The sequence below is a fragment of the Oryx dammah genome, unplaced genomic scaffold (genome assembly GCF_014754425.2).
Source record: "Oryx dammah isolate SB20612 unplaced genomic scaffold, SCBI_Odam_1.1 HiC_scaffold_11, whole genome shotgun sequence".
Lineage (NCBI taxonomy): Eukaryota > Metazoa > Chordata > Mammalia > Artiodactyla > Bovidae > Oryx > Oryx dammah.
Genome location: NW_024070195.1, coordinates 12,934,395 through 12,949,162, shown reverse-complemented (window position 1 = coordinate 12,949,162; position 14,768 = coordinate 12,934,395).

The following is a 14,768-nucleotide window of genomic DNA, read 5'->3' as shown; positions in this document are numbered from 1 at the left end:
TAATGACATGTTTGCAGTAAATTAACAATAAAGCAAATGTAAACTTCTCAAATTTTGCAGGGAAAACAGTATCAAGTGCATATTGGTTGAATTGTAGTTGGACTGAGAGAATATCTCTGGAAAATTCTTTTTGAGTCACTGGGGAACTGGTTAAGGAAGACTTGGAAATACTATTTTGGCCCTATCAATAAGCAAACAATTCAAATTTCATTTAAAGCTCTTAGAGAGAGCTTGGCTAGTAGAGTCCTACAGTTCTATGGTGCCTAATTATTTAACCATCTTAAAATGGCTGCAGTCCTACAGATCTCTGGCCCATTCTTTCTTTTCTTGAGTATACAGAATTGTTCCACTCTCTTCTGGGATTAATTTATATCTTTAGAAAAAGTCTGATGCCCACCCAATTTCATTCTGCTGTAAGTGACTCAATACTTTTATCTGCTTGCCCAAAATACTATTTCTTTCTTCTAATCACTAGATCAATTTTCCCTGGTATACAGAAGCCCTTTAAACATATCAGTTCATGCCTTATTTTGTTTTTAGAAAAGTTTCTTTGGACTGTCTTTTTAAATATTGTTCTGTTCTTTCATTTTGTTTTTCTTCTTGGGAGACTCCATATGCGTAAGTTTGCTTGTGTTTTATTCCTATAGTTTTGTCTCTAATTCTTTTTATCTCTGTATTTCTTGTTTGTTTCATTCCCTCTTCCCATATCTACATACTTTGTCTCCTTCTGTGCTTTCAGTGGTGCCTGCTCCTCTTGTGTTCTAATTTAGCCTTCTGAGAAAACTTTTTCCTGTTTCTTTCATTTCTTCCATGATTTCTGCCAAGTGCCATTTCACCTCTTCCTTTAATTATTTCATCATTTCCTGTTGTTCAGTCCTGAGTTCTTGTATTTCAGCCTTGTACACCTTCATTAATCATCGTTATTACTTGTTAAATAATCAAGTAATGTTAAGTTAGAATTTTTATCTGCTTCTTAGCAATATTTCTCTGATGCATTTCATTGTCTATAAGAAAATTTTCCTATTCTTTTCCACAGTTTGATAGTATCTCTGAATAGCTGCTTTTCCAACTCCTTTTGCCGTTACTCATATTTGAATGAGTTTAATTTTCCTGGACTGGCTTTTTGCAAAGGTTACCAGGGATAAAAAGGAAGGACTAAGGAGTTCCAGTCTGCCAAGCTTTACAGCTCATGGGCTCTCTCTGTTTCTATCTGTTGCAACAGACTATTTCTTTTAAAAATAATGCCAGTTATTATTTAATCACACACACTCCCTTTGTCTTTAAGGGTTAGAATGGTTTCTATTGATGTGATCATCCGGCTTTTTCACTGCACTCCCACACAGGACATACCTCTTACTTTCTAAGGTAGGACTCCACATTTGTTGGTACATTCTGACTTTTACTTTCTACAGTCTGCCACCTGTGTGGCCTCAGACCCTTCCCATCTCCCCACAATTCTACACCCTGTCACATCTCATCTAGGGTGAATTAGGGTGAACACATCTTGGCTTGTCCCAGGATTGAAGAGGTTCCTAAGAGATGGGACTTTCAAGGCTAAAGCTAGGAAAGGTCCAGGCAAACTTGGACCCGCTCATCACCCTGAATTCATCCTTGCTCACTGCAGTTGGCATTCAGGATGAGCCTGCCGCATCTGAAAGTAAACACTTACTGTCGTTTCTGAAATTCAGTGCAGCTCATGCCCTGTTCAACATCCTTCTCATTGTCCATCACCATTTACCATGCAGCTTCTTGCCTGCTTCTATTGGCTTCAGTTGTTTCTGGCAGTATGTATACATTATTCAGAGTTTAAGAGATCTCTGGGTCTCCAGGTTCTACTGAAGTTTACTCCATAAACGTCACAAAATGGAGCTTGTGAATTTTTTTCATTCAACCTGCTCTATATAGTTCCTGAGAGAAGTGAAAAAATTCAGACTAAGCCTCTCTCATGTTTCCTTCGAGCTCAAAAGATATTTTCTATTGTTTTCATAGAGTTCCAGGTTGAAGAGCCTCACTTCTGATAGAATTGAATTTCTTCACCAAGAGAACTCTGCAGTTAAGACTTTGATGCTTAGAATAAGCAGACCATGTTAGCAATACCCCACACAGAATGATGAGCCAATAAGATCAATCTCAGGCTGTGTATGCTACACATTACAAAGCACACCAAGGCACAGAAAAGGACAAAAGCACAAGCACCAAGTGCTATGTGGATAAAATAATAATAAAAATAGCTTGAGAAACATTGATAACTAAAAAATAATAATGGGAGTTAAATAACAGCCTGAATAGAGGGTAGTGGAACAAAGAACCAGGTTTTGAATAAGCCCTCTTTGAATAAAAATTTGCTGGTTTTGGGGGGCTCTGAAACAACCTTGTACTCTTGCCTGGAAAATCCCATGGATGGAGGAGCCTGGTAGGGCGTCCATGGGGTCGCTAAGAGTCGGACACAACTGAGTGACTTCACTCTCACTTTTCACTTTCATGCACTGGAGAAGGAAACGGCAAGCCACTCCAGTGTTCTTGCCTGGGGAATCCCAGGGATGGGAGAGTCTGGTGGGCTGCTGTCTATGGGGTCCCACAGAGTCGGACATAACTGAAGCGACTTAACAGCAGCAGCAGCAACAACCTAGAGGGGTAGTACAGGGAGAGAGGTAAGAGGGAGGTTCAGGAGGGAGTGGACACTGGTATCCCTATGGCTGATTCATGCTGATGTTTGGCAGAAACCAACATAATACAGTAAAGCAATTATTCTTCAATTAAAAATAACTAAATTTAAAAATATAGTCAGGTTTGTAATCTAAAAAAAAAAAGTTGCTGGTTTTTTATTATAGCCAATTCATAAATACCAGTATAAGAATAGGCAGAATAAGCATTCCTATAGGCAAAGGACTGTGCTAGACTGAGCAACTGAGCTGAACTGAACAACTTTTCAAGTGTAATGAGACTGAGTGTCAGAAAAGTTACAATATCCAGTATCATTCAACTAGCAAATGCCAGAGCTAGGATTCAAACCTGGGCATCTCTGGGACCAATGTCCATACCCTTTTTGCAATACCACTCTGCCTCTTTTCTGTGAAAGGGAGAAATTAATGTAAGTTCAGTGCATGGAAGAGACACCTTGAGGGAGATAGTAACTTAAAAGAGGGGTCTGTGGAGGGCAGTCATAGAGTTCTAACCAGATGCGGCAAAAGCTCAAGAGTAAATAGTATAACTGCAGCAGGAACACAGAGGGAGCAAGAAAGTCAGCAACCATATTTATCAAGATTTTTAATGCGATTGCTTCAACAAGCTAGAGAGACATTTAAGACTTGAACAACTCGGTGCATCTGGTTTCATCCCCTGACAGAAGCCCATTTTGACGAGGTGGGAATTAAATTCACAAATCTAAGAAACTAGAATAGTTTATCAGATTTCTTCCTGCTGTTATGAAAAATAATGTTGTGATAGGGAATGAGATTAAATCTCTCAAAAATCAAATTTAGGTTAAAAAAAGAGAGAGTGGCAGGCTAACTGGTCTACCAGAGGGAGCAGAAGTATCAGGTCTAATTCTTAGAAAATGGTTTGCAAAAGAGAAAGTCTGATTCTTCATGTCACAGAAAAGCTATTAAAATTAGATAAGTTCCAAGCTTTTAAAGTGTTAGCCTCTAGCCCCTTCCCAAATTACAAACATAATATATCCAAAGACTCAGGTGGTCAGGATGACATCATCAGAATCATGTTCCTCTTCAATCAACCCTTGTAGAGACCCTGTTAGGAGCAAAGGCCTCGCATGTCTAACCTTGGCTTCTGCATACAGCCCTCACGAATTGAAAGAAATTTCGGGTTACAAGCCTTTAGTTGATAGGAGAAAACTGAACCATGCAGGAAACTAAATGATTGGAGGGACATATACAGCCTTGACCAGAAACCTCCCTACAATGCCATATATCTTAATTTCATTAATTTCCAGCTAGTCCAGTGAGTTACTCCATAAGAAAATATTAACCCTTTATCTCCAGATATCAGTGCATTTGGATTCCCCTAGTCTTTCTCTAGCTACTCTTTTGAGTAACTACCTACTGCATACTGACCTCTTCTTTCTCTGAAAATTATTCCAGTGGCTCATATAGCATGAAAATGAAAGTGAAGCCGCTCAGTCGTGTCCGACTCTTTGCGACCCCATGGACTGTAGCCTGCCAGGCTCCTCCATCCATGGAATCTTCCAGGCAAGGATACTGGAGTGGAGTGCCATTTCCTTCTCCAGGGGAAGTTCCCGACCCAGGGATCGAACCGGGATCTCCGGCACTGCAGGTAGACGCTTCACCGTCTGAGCCACCAGGGAAGCCTCTTAATTAGTTTTCAAATTGTTTAAATAGGTAAACCTGGATGCAAAGTAGAGGATAAGTTCTTTAAGCATTAGATCTAAACATCGTGATAATCTAGAGAGAAATCTTGGAGAAAACAGAAACCATCAGAGAGGAACTCTCTCTGCTGCCCAAAGACACCAACCACAGGCACACCCATCTTTCATTCCTCTGCTGCTGCTGCTGCTAAGTCGCTTCAGTCGTGTCCAACTCTGTGCGACCCCATAGAAGGCAGCCCACCAGGCTCCCCTGTCCCTGGGATTCTCCAGGCAAGAACACTAATCAAGGCCAATTCTTCCCTCTGCATTCCAGATTCTATTCTTTCTGATCCGGTCAAGAACCTTGCGTTATTAAGTATCTCTTGTAGGGTGAATCTTTTCTTTTCTATTGGTCCCTTTCTATTAGATTCAAGCAAGTTCAAGTAGCCCCAGGTTTTCAAACTTTCCCATACATTTTTTCCTCATTCTCACTAAACACTATTACTCTCTCCTCCCTTCATGGAAAACTTCCCAAGTGTCAAAGTTCCTCTATCTTCATATCCTAAAGTTTCTTACGTACTCCAGTCAGGTTTCTGTTTCATTTGAGCCATTTAATTCCATCCAAAGAATTGTATAAGGTGATCAATGACTTCCATGCTATCAAATTCAATGGAGTCAATTTTTGTTTGACATCTGAAAACCCGCAACACTGTTCTTCACTCCCTCTGACAAAAACAGCTTCTTTGCTATCTGACTTACTCTTCTAACTTGATTTTCTACTAAATACACTTCATTCTCTTTTCTTGAATGATCATCCTCTACCAACTCTTTAAATGATTGTTGCTGCTGTTTAATCACTAAATCTTGTCTGACTTATTTGTGACCCCATGGACTATAGCCCACCAGGCTCATCTGTCCATAGGGATTCTCCAGGCAAGAATACTGGAATGGGCTGCCATTTCCTTCTCCAAGGGATCTTCATGACCCAGGAATCAAACCCCCATCTCCTGCACTGCAGGCAGATTCTTTACCACTGAGACACCGGGAAGACCTTTTTTAATGATAGAGTTCATTAACTGAATTTCCTCGGGATCTTTCTCAGTGTATCAACAAGTGGCCTGTCACTATTGGCTTTGTTTTTCATGATAGGCTGAGATTCCAACTATATAAGTGTGTTATTGTTATTTATTTATGTTGGAAAATGTTTTTTCCCCTGAGTAGCAAAGCTAACATTAATTTTTTGGCACAGTATGAAAAAAGTATTTTAAAATTTCCAGGACTTCATCTTATCTGTTATTATTTGACTTAGATTTTCAGGTAAAAGGGTTATGGACCAAGGGGTGATGTCATGAAAATAATTGACCACTGAAAATTCTCTCTCTGTGAATACAACAAGATTACTGGCAAAATTGTCAGAATCAAATTTTTCAGAACTCCAGAAATTAACCAAAGGCTTTCAGCAATCCAGGGAGTGCTTATTTAAAAAAAAAAAAAAAAAAAAGATGTCTCTTCATAAGAATAGTGAACTTTGCAGCATTTTTATTCCCATCCCCACCTCCATGATAACTTTGAAAGCTGGCAACCTGCAATCACAGTGGAAACCAGTAGCCTAGCAGCCACTGGAGGAGGCAAAGGGAAATGAAGCTCCTCAAAGACCTGTGGGACACCATCAAGCATCCCAATGCACATAATGGGAGTCATGAGAGAGAGAGAAAGAAGTCGCCTTTTCTTCCATTCAATGAATATTTATTAAGTAGAGTGTGCCTGGCACTATGGTTCACAGATGAAGAAAACCAGTATCCAGAGAGTGGAAGGGTTTTAGCCAAGACCACTTCAGTTCTTGAGAGTCAGACACGACTGAGTGACTTCACTTTCACTTTTCAATTTCATGCATTGGAGAAGGAAATGGCAACCCACTCCAGTGTTCTTGCTTGGAGAATCCCAGAGACAGAGGAGCCTGGTAGGCTGCCATCTATGGGGTCGCACAGAGTCGGACACGACTGAAGCGACTTACAGCAGCAGCTGCAGCAGCACTTCAGTTCTTAGAGGAGGAACTGAAGGTTTGGGAAGTGAACACCTGGCGCAAGGACCTATAAAGAACACCACTGAGCCACATAGTCCTGGGAGATGAGAGTCCAAAGGGCCAGAAATCTGTCTCCTCTGACCTCTCTGGACCTCAGTTTCCCAACCTTTATTCCTGTGAAGAGGAGTGGTAATATTTCCCTGAGTTTTGAATAATTCCTAACATTATGGATGAGATGTCATTTTTCATAATCTCCTGGGGTCAAGCTTTGCTAGACTGCTACTGCAGGCATTCCTGGGGGAATTGTACATACTCACTAAATTCTTGAGCGAGTGAATATTTGGACCTCCTGTTTTTTTAAAACTTAGCACCATATCCTAAACATTTAGTTTGCTTCTTGCTTTTGCATTATGATAAATGTCCTAGTTCCTAAATCTTTCAGTATATCTTTGATTATTTCCATAGAATAAATGCCTAAATGAAAAGGTTCTGGATAAAGTTGGGATTCTAAATGCATTTGAACAAATCTTTCTCTCTCAAGTTTGCATAGATTTTCACTTTGACCAATAACAAGAGAAAGGTTTTCACCAAAATTTTGCCAAAACTTAGTTTTATAATTTTTAATCAATAAGATTTAAACGGGTATGCCATTATTTTAATTGGCACCCTCTGCATTATTGATAAGGTTAAACATTTTCTACATGAATGACACATTATTAATTCTTTGAGAAGCAGGTATTCGTGTTCTTTCCAAGTTTTTCTATCAGTATGTTAAATTTTTCTTCATTGATTCTTAAAAACTCTTTTTATCTTAAAGCTGTTCAAGGTTTGTGAAGTGTCTCAAACACTGTAAATACTTTTTCCAACTGTTGTTTTTTTTCCATTTTAAGCCATTAAAGCATAGTATATATAATATCAGCCTTTCAGACAGGAAGAACTGAATTTGAACACCAGCTTTGTCCCCTCATAACAGTACAATCTTGAGCAAATTATTTATCCTCAAAAAGCTTCAGCTTCTCATCTGTAAAATGGGAAGTATAATACCTACTATGTAGGACTTGTTTTAATCAACGTTAACTTGACTAATTTAAGCAAAACAATGTACTGGAAAGATACTGAGATAACTCAGCAAATTATGAAAGAGTGGTAAACAATCGGGCCTTAGGAAGGGCAACAGCCACCAGCACCCCATGGGTGAGCAGCAGGAACCCTCCCACGGACGGCCCACTAAGGTCCAGCCATCTCATGACCCAGCTGTAGCTGTTCTTTGTTCCCTGCATCGACACTCTCTATTCAAATTCCTGGTTGAGAGAATGTGACTGTCCTAATCTACATTACACGTCTCTCTCTATAATCAGAAAGTGGGGCTTGATTATAGAAAAAAGAGGTGATAAGTGTATGAAGCATGCAGCTGAAGCCAAACAACAAAAAAGAGGGGAGGGAGGGAAGGTGAAGAGGAAGAGAGGAGAATAAAGGAGCAGCAAAGGGGAGAAGAAAGGTCAAGAAAGACAGAAATAAGGGAGGAGGCGGGAGGGAGAGAGGAAGCTACTCCAGTACTAAGCTCCTTATCTGCCCCTTGAGTAAACTGGTAAAAATAGTACTCGTTCATAATACTGTGCAATATTTTTCTCTGGATTTTATATATATTTAGAAAAAAAGAGATTCCATTGAAGTCAGAATCATCAGTAAGTTTCTCATGGTAAGTTATCTTTTACTCTTATTGAACTTATTCCCAAGAGAGCCAGCCCTTGAATCAAGCTGAAAATCTTCTCAGCACTGTAAGGGCTTAATGCTCAGTAGTAACCATAAAGCATAGCAAGTCTATTCCATTGACTCTGCTGCCCTGGGATATACTATGCGTGTTTGAGTGTATTCTTGAATAGAAAGGAATCCTGAATGGAACAAGGACTTGAAGACAACCTTTCAGAAGATCCACTTCTTCAAAGCCAAAACAGAAATGCCTGCATATCAAGCTTTCAAATTTGTATAAAATAACCATGATGGAAAATTCTCCAAAAATACTACTCTTGGAAGGGACTTAATGCTTTCTGGACTTAATTTCCTGTATTTAAATGAGTTTAATGGTGTCTACCTCTCATGATTACTCTGAAAATTAAAACAAGATGAAAATAAGATTAAAACTGTAAGCACCTTTTAATAGAAATCCACATTATGCCATCTCTTTTTCCTTTGAGCCAGTTGACAGCACTATGAAAACTTTCTTTGCTTGATTTCATACACATATATATATTTATATATAAATATATAAGCGTATAATACTGGGTTAACCATTAAAGTTCATTTTGGTGTTTCCGTAAGGTGGTACATAAAAATCTGAACAAACTTTTTGGCCAACCCAATATATCATGAATAGTGAATATATTAATAAAGACCATAAAGTATTTAACAAGAGGTCTACAGAACATCTTAGCACTATCCAAACATGATACTACTCTTCACAGCAACCCTGCAAGTTCCATCTTACAGATGAGGAAAGCAAAGCTCAGAAAGGTTAAGCAAGGAGCATGTGAAAGTTCACATTTATCTCTCACTCAAGAGCTCGTGCTCTTTCCTGTAAGCCACATTATCTCCTAGGAAGATACAGTGATCCATAACCAAATCTTTATAGAACTAGACATCACAGTAGTCAACGTCTCAAGAATGTGATTTCTCCAGCCAGTTCTGAAAGAACATGAAGTAAACCAATGAGTGGTTTAGTGTATCCAACCTCAGCCCTGGCTTAGTTTGCAGAAGATATTGGATGTGGGCATATGGAAAAAACAGTCTTGTCTGCAATTCTGGGGGAAGACTCCATGAGGGACAAGGGATTCCAAATACTATCAAACACTTTTTGAAAAGGGCTTGAGAAAACCATAAAATTTTAGGTACGTAAAATTTTTAAATTCCTCCTCCCTCCACCCCTGTTCACCAACCCAGCAATTCAGACTTTTATTTTTGTTATTAAAGAAAAGGAAGAAAAATAAGAAAGACAAAGTGAAGGAGGAAAGGGAAGAAGAAGAGGAAGAGGGTGGGAAGAAGAAGACAAGGCTAACCAACCTGTACAAGTCTCTTATCAGTAGTTTTCAGAACTGGTAACTTTTGATTGGGCTTCCCTGATGGCTCACTTGGTAAAGAATTCACCTGCAATGCAGGAGACCCTTGTTAGATTCCTGGGTCAGGAAGATCTGCTGGAGAAGGGATAGGCTATCCACTCCAGTATTCTTGGGCTTCCCTTGTGGCTCAGCTGGTAAAGAGTCCACCTGCAATGTAGGAGACCCAGGTTTGATCTCCTGGAGAAGGGAAAGCTTACCCACTCCAGTATTCTGGCCTGGAGAATTTCATGGACTATATAGTCCATGGAGTCGCAATGAGTCGGACACGACTGAGCTACTTATACTTTCTTTCAACCTTTGATTATTGTTTTTCTCCCTGAGGGGTCATACCATTTAAAGTCAATCTTTCAAAGAATCTGCTATTTCAGAGACAAAAGGGAAACTCCAAGGTGCCAAGTTTTAAAATTTTATAGACATCAAATTATTTCTATGATATAAACCTGTTGGCATCTCCCACTCAACAGACATGAGTTTGAGCAAACCCCAGGAGATAGTGAAGGACAGGGAAGCCTGGTGTGCTGCAGTCCATGGGGTCACAAACAGGAGGACATGACTTAGTGACTCAACAGCAACAAACACATTAGAAAATCCTCCAAAGAGATTGATCCTAAAGTTTATCTTATTTGGATAGTCATAGCCTTAAATGACATTTCCTCAAATTCTCTGAATTGGAGTTCAAGAAATAAATATTATACATATCTCCTTTTTTTTTTAAAAGTATTTGGAGATGAAAGTTTTTTTCAACCAATGTTAGGAACGAGTCAATCAGATTTCTATAGGGAACACCGAGGGGGCTTCAAAATGCAACTCTCCCCTCTTCGAATCACACCATCCAGCTAGATTCTGAATGAGGCTGCACTCCAACGGGATTGACATCAGCCCCACCTATCCCTGGTGGAGTCTTGTTATTAAATTATTTCTCAAAGATTCATCTTCCCCTAGTCTTCGGAAGCAGTACAGCTGGGAGTCATTAGCTGTAATCAGTGGGCAGCACACAAAAAGAGGAAGCAGTGGGGGAATGCTCTGTCTTTCTGTAGAAGCCATCTGGGCAGAGGGAATTTGGTTTTAAACCCTAGGGGGTGGGGGAAGTTATTGGGATCTTGTTATATTTGGACTTGACTTCAGACCCTAAACAAAAGAGCTTTTTTTCCCCCCAGAACTTTGCTGTTTTGAAATAGAAGTAGAAGATAGCAGTAGCAAGCTCGCGGCCATCTCACGGGACATTCTGATCAAAGCAGACAACAATCTGAAAACAAAAGCCAAACACTAGTAGGTCAGGAGCCTGTTTCTGGTTTCGAGTTTTTAAAAGAAAGAAGGATCTCATCCTACTGTGAGCAATCTCCTTTTCTCTCCCCTTCCTCCCCATGCTCACAAAGAAAGCATAACTCTTCCACTCAAAAAAAGAAAAAAGAGGATTATGTGTGTCTAAGTACTCCATACAAAGAGACCACTTTTGACTTCTTTCATAAGAGGGGAAGTACCACATGTTTTCATTTCACCTTTTCTCTCTTTTCTCTGAGGATGCTGGTAATATGGTATAAGAAATAAAGAGCAAGAACATACTTTGAGGCCAGAATCCTAGGTTTAATCCTGGTTCCGCTACTTACTGACCATGTGGTCTTGGCAAATTAGGTCAACTCGGGGGCCCCAGCTCCCTAGCCTATAAAATACGCTTAAGGATAGATATCTCATGAAATGGCTAAGAGAACTAGGGATGCTGTGTGTTAAGCACCTACACATACTCCAGGGAACATAGCAGACATCCAACAATTGGTTACTATTCTTATTGATGTTACTTATACCAAACTTTCAATAAAAGTAGCAAAACTCACCAAATCACTTCATAGGATTGGGGGCAGGCAGGTGAACAAGGGGAGAGAGTTAACAGAGTTAGGCAAACATGGCTCATACCTCCAAATCAGGAGTCCCTAACCTGAGGATATATGGGAACAAGACCACCTATAGCTGTGCATTTTGGCTTCATAGCATAGTATTTCTTCATTTATTTTGAGCATCTTAAAATGCATATTTGCTTTTAAACTGTGTGTTTCTAGCATTCCTTGAAAAACTGAAAATTTTCGCAGCCCTGGGCCAGCATTCCTGAAAAGCAATAAAGTGCTAAGGCTGAATAGGGATCAGAAATGACATGTGTTCTTCAATTTGCCACAGTCCCCATCCCCCTTGCCCCCCACCCCCAGCCCTTCCCAATTATAGGATTCTGACCCTGTGTCACCAACTTATCCTGCCTGGTCTTTTTAGGCATTTGAATCTGTGATGGCTTCTCTAGCCCTCTAGCCTTAAGTGCAGATGGTTGAGAATAAGAGAAAATAAAGATGTTTCAGGAAAGAAGAGTTAGTAGTTGCAGGGCAAGGAGTGAAAAGAAATTCATATAGCATCTTGATTAAGGGGTTAGTGGGCCAAGGGCACCAGACCCAGGGCCTCCTCCAGGAACTTAGAAACTTACCATTTAACTTTAACAGGTCTCAAGTTCTCACATATAAGAGGCAGCTAATATTTACTCTGACACTTTACAACATAGATATGAGGATCAAATAATGTAATGTATGTGAGCAAAGTGGAAAGTGCTATGTATAAATAAAAGGTAGATGCCAAACAGAGTGGATACAATATTTAAGGGAAGAAAAGCATTTGCTAGCCTATTTCTAATATTTATTATATCTTCCACAGAAACCATAAAACTAAAGGAGATCTTTAAAATAATTAATCTAGCCCTCAATTTTATAGATGAGCAAAGGGGCTTCCCTGGTGGCTTTGATGGTAAAGAATCTGCCCATAATGCAGGAGACCCAGTTCAATCCCGGGGTCAGGAAGATCCCTTGGAGAAGGGAATGGCTACCCACTCCAGTATTCTTGCCTGGAGAATTCCATGGACAGTGGAGCCTGGCGGGCTGCATACAGTCCATGGGGTTGCAAAGAGTGAGACACGACTGAGCAACCAACTCACTCAATCTGAAACATGGGCTTCTCCGGTGCTCAGCGGTAAAAAATCTGCCTGCCAATGCAGGAGATGGGGGTTCAGCCTCTGGGTCAGGAAGATACCCTGAAAAAGGAAATGGCAGTTCACTCCCATATTCTTGCCTGGGAAATATCATGGACAGAGGAGCCTACCAGGCTATAGTCCATGGCGTCGCAAAGAGTCAGACAGGACTTAGTGACTAAGCAACAATGAACTGAAGCACAAGAAGCAGCTTCCATGAAGCTTACAATATAATGAAGTAAGGCATGATATATGAAAAGGATATGCACTGAAGAGATACCTGAAACCATGTGAGCCTCTATTATTAAGTTCAGGCGTGGAAATAGCAAGTCACCTGGGGCACAAAATAATAATAACAATTGCTTTTAGAGAAAAAATAACCTAAAAAAAAAACTAAAATTGCTTCTGCCTTGAACTTCAAACTGTAAGGGTGATAGGCACCCCTATGCTCAGAGAAAAGGACGTAAAGGACACAGGTACCATACACAGACACAGAAGATGTCTCCCTTTGACTGCTGAGCTCTGTGGATGAGAGCTGATGAGGGCTGAGACAATTTGCAGACACTACAAGTCTTCTGAGGAGGGAAAACTCAAAGTGCCTGAAATTCAGAATTAGGACATCTGTCAGGAAGGACCAGGAAGGCTCTTGCCCAAGGTCCACTGGCAAGAGAGGAAAGGCCCAAAGAGGAGCTCACCAGGAAAGAAGGGGCATAAGGTCAAAACAAGGGTCTAAGAGTTCTGGTGAGTACAGGGGAGACTGGAACCCCTTCTGCATTATTTTGGATTGTCTTTGGAACGTATACCAAGATAGGATTAGATACACAAGAGATTTCTATCCTTCCAATGCCCTTGGCTGACTCCCTTAATTGCCAATTCAATGCAATTGACAGTAAATTCATGGGAAGTTAAAGGAGGGAAAGATCTCATCTGGCTGAAGCCATCAGGAAGGCCTTCCAGAGCAGGAGAGAAGGGCTCTGCTTCTTGAAAGATGGGCAGAATTCAGAAGGACAAGGAGGTGTAGTTGGATGTTCCAGATGGGGAAAACACAGGCCACTGAGGACAGATCAAATAAAACTGCTGGACAGGTACAAGGAATAGCAGAAAATAGGGAACGGTGAGCTGGGACCAAGCCAGGAATTTTACCCATAAGTAAGCGGAAAGTTACTAGTTTTGAAGGACGGGTGATGCCATCAAAACCATTGAGAAGAGCACTGTAACCAGAGCCCTCTGCCTGGTGGTTCAAAGGAGAAGGGGACCTAAGGTTTTGGAATTAGTTTAAGCAAACTAACAAAAGGACTGGAAAATGATTATAGTGAATACAGAAGAGATCACTGTTAGAGAAGAAAGGACTGACCAAATTCCCACGACAGAAATCAGAGATGGTTCTCAGAAAGAAGGACTCAAAAACAGGATCAGATACAGATAAGAAACCACTCTGAATAGCTTTTATCTTAGAGAGTCTGTATTTGAACCAATTCTGAAGTAAATGAGGTTAAGAAATGTTTATGGTAGAAGATTTGCGTGTAGAACACTGTTTTCCTCTTCTTAGTTTCAGGGCAGCCAATTAGAAGAAATTAAGTGTAATTAAACATAAAAAAGTATCAATTAGCTCTGATTCTCCCATCTATAGAGAGAAATGACCAGTTGGGGGTGGATGATCTAATCCTCTTTCAAGTCTCAGAAGGAGTCAGAAACAAGACATATATCTAATCACATGAGGAGACAACATAGGGACATAAAGGGTCCCCAGTACCAACAGGAGCTTTTTTTCCCCCAAATTAGTCCTTATTCAGCAGAGCATTATAATCTCTAAAGTAGTAATGTTTACATCCTATGTATTTATCCTAACACAAACCTGATAGCCTTGGGTGAAATGAAATCTTAGTCTTGAATGATATTCTACTCCTACCCATCACTGAATATATAAAACCTTTGTATATCTAACAAGAGGAAGCATAATCTGGCAGAGTAAGGTCACACTGAGCGGTTCAGGATAGACACAGCTCTTGCTAGGGAGGAATCCCACCATCTAGCCCACCACAGGCTCCACACATCTAAGACCCTTGGCCTGATGCTTGCCTGAAAATCTTTCCTGAAAACCATCACCCCAAAGGCCCAAGGTGCAGGAAGGAGATTCACTGGGTTTGTCCACTGCGCACCACATGGGCTCAGGGAACTCTGTTTCTTTACCTGAGGGCTGGCTGCCAGAGACCTAGTTTCACATGGGAGGATTCTACAGGAGTGTAAGGAGGGGGATGTAACCAATCTCACTTGACTTTCCATCTCCCTTAGCAGAATGGGAATTGCAACTTT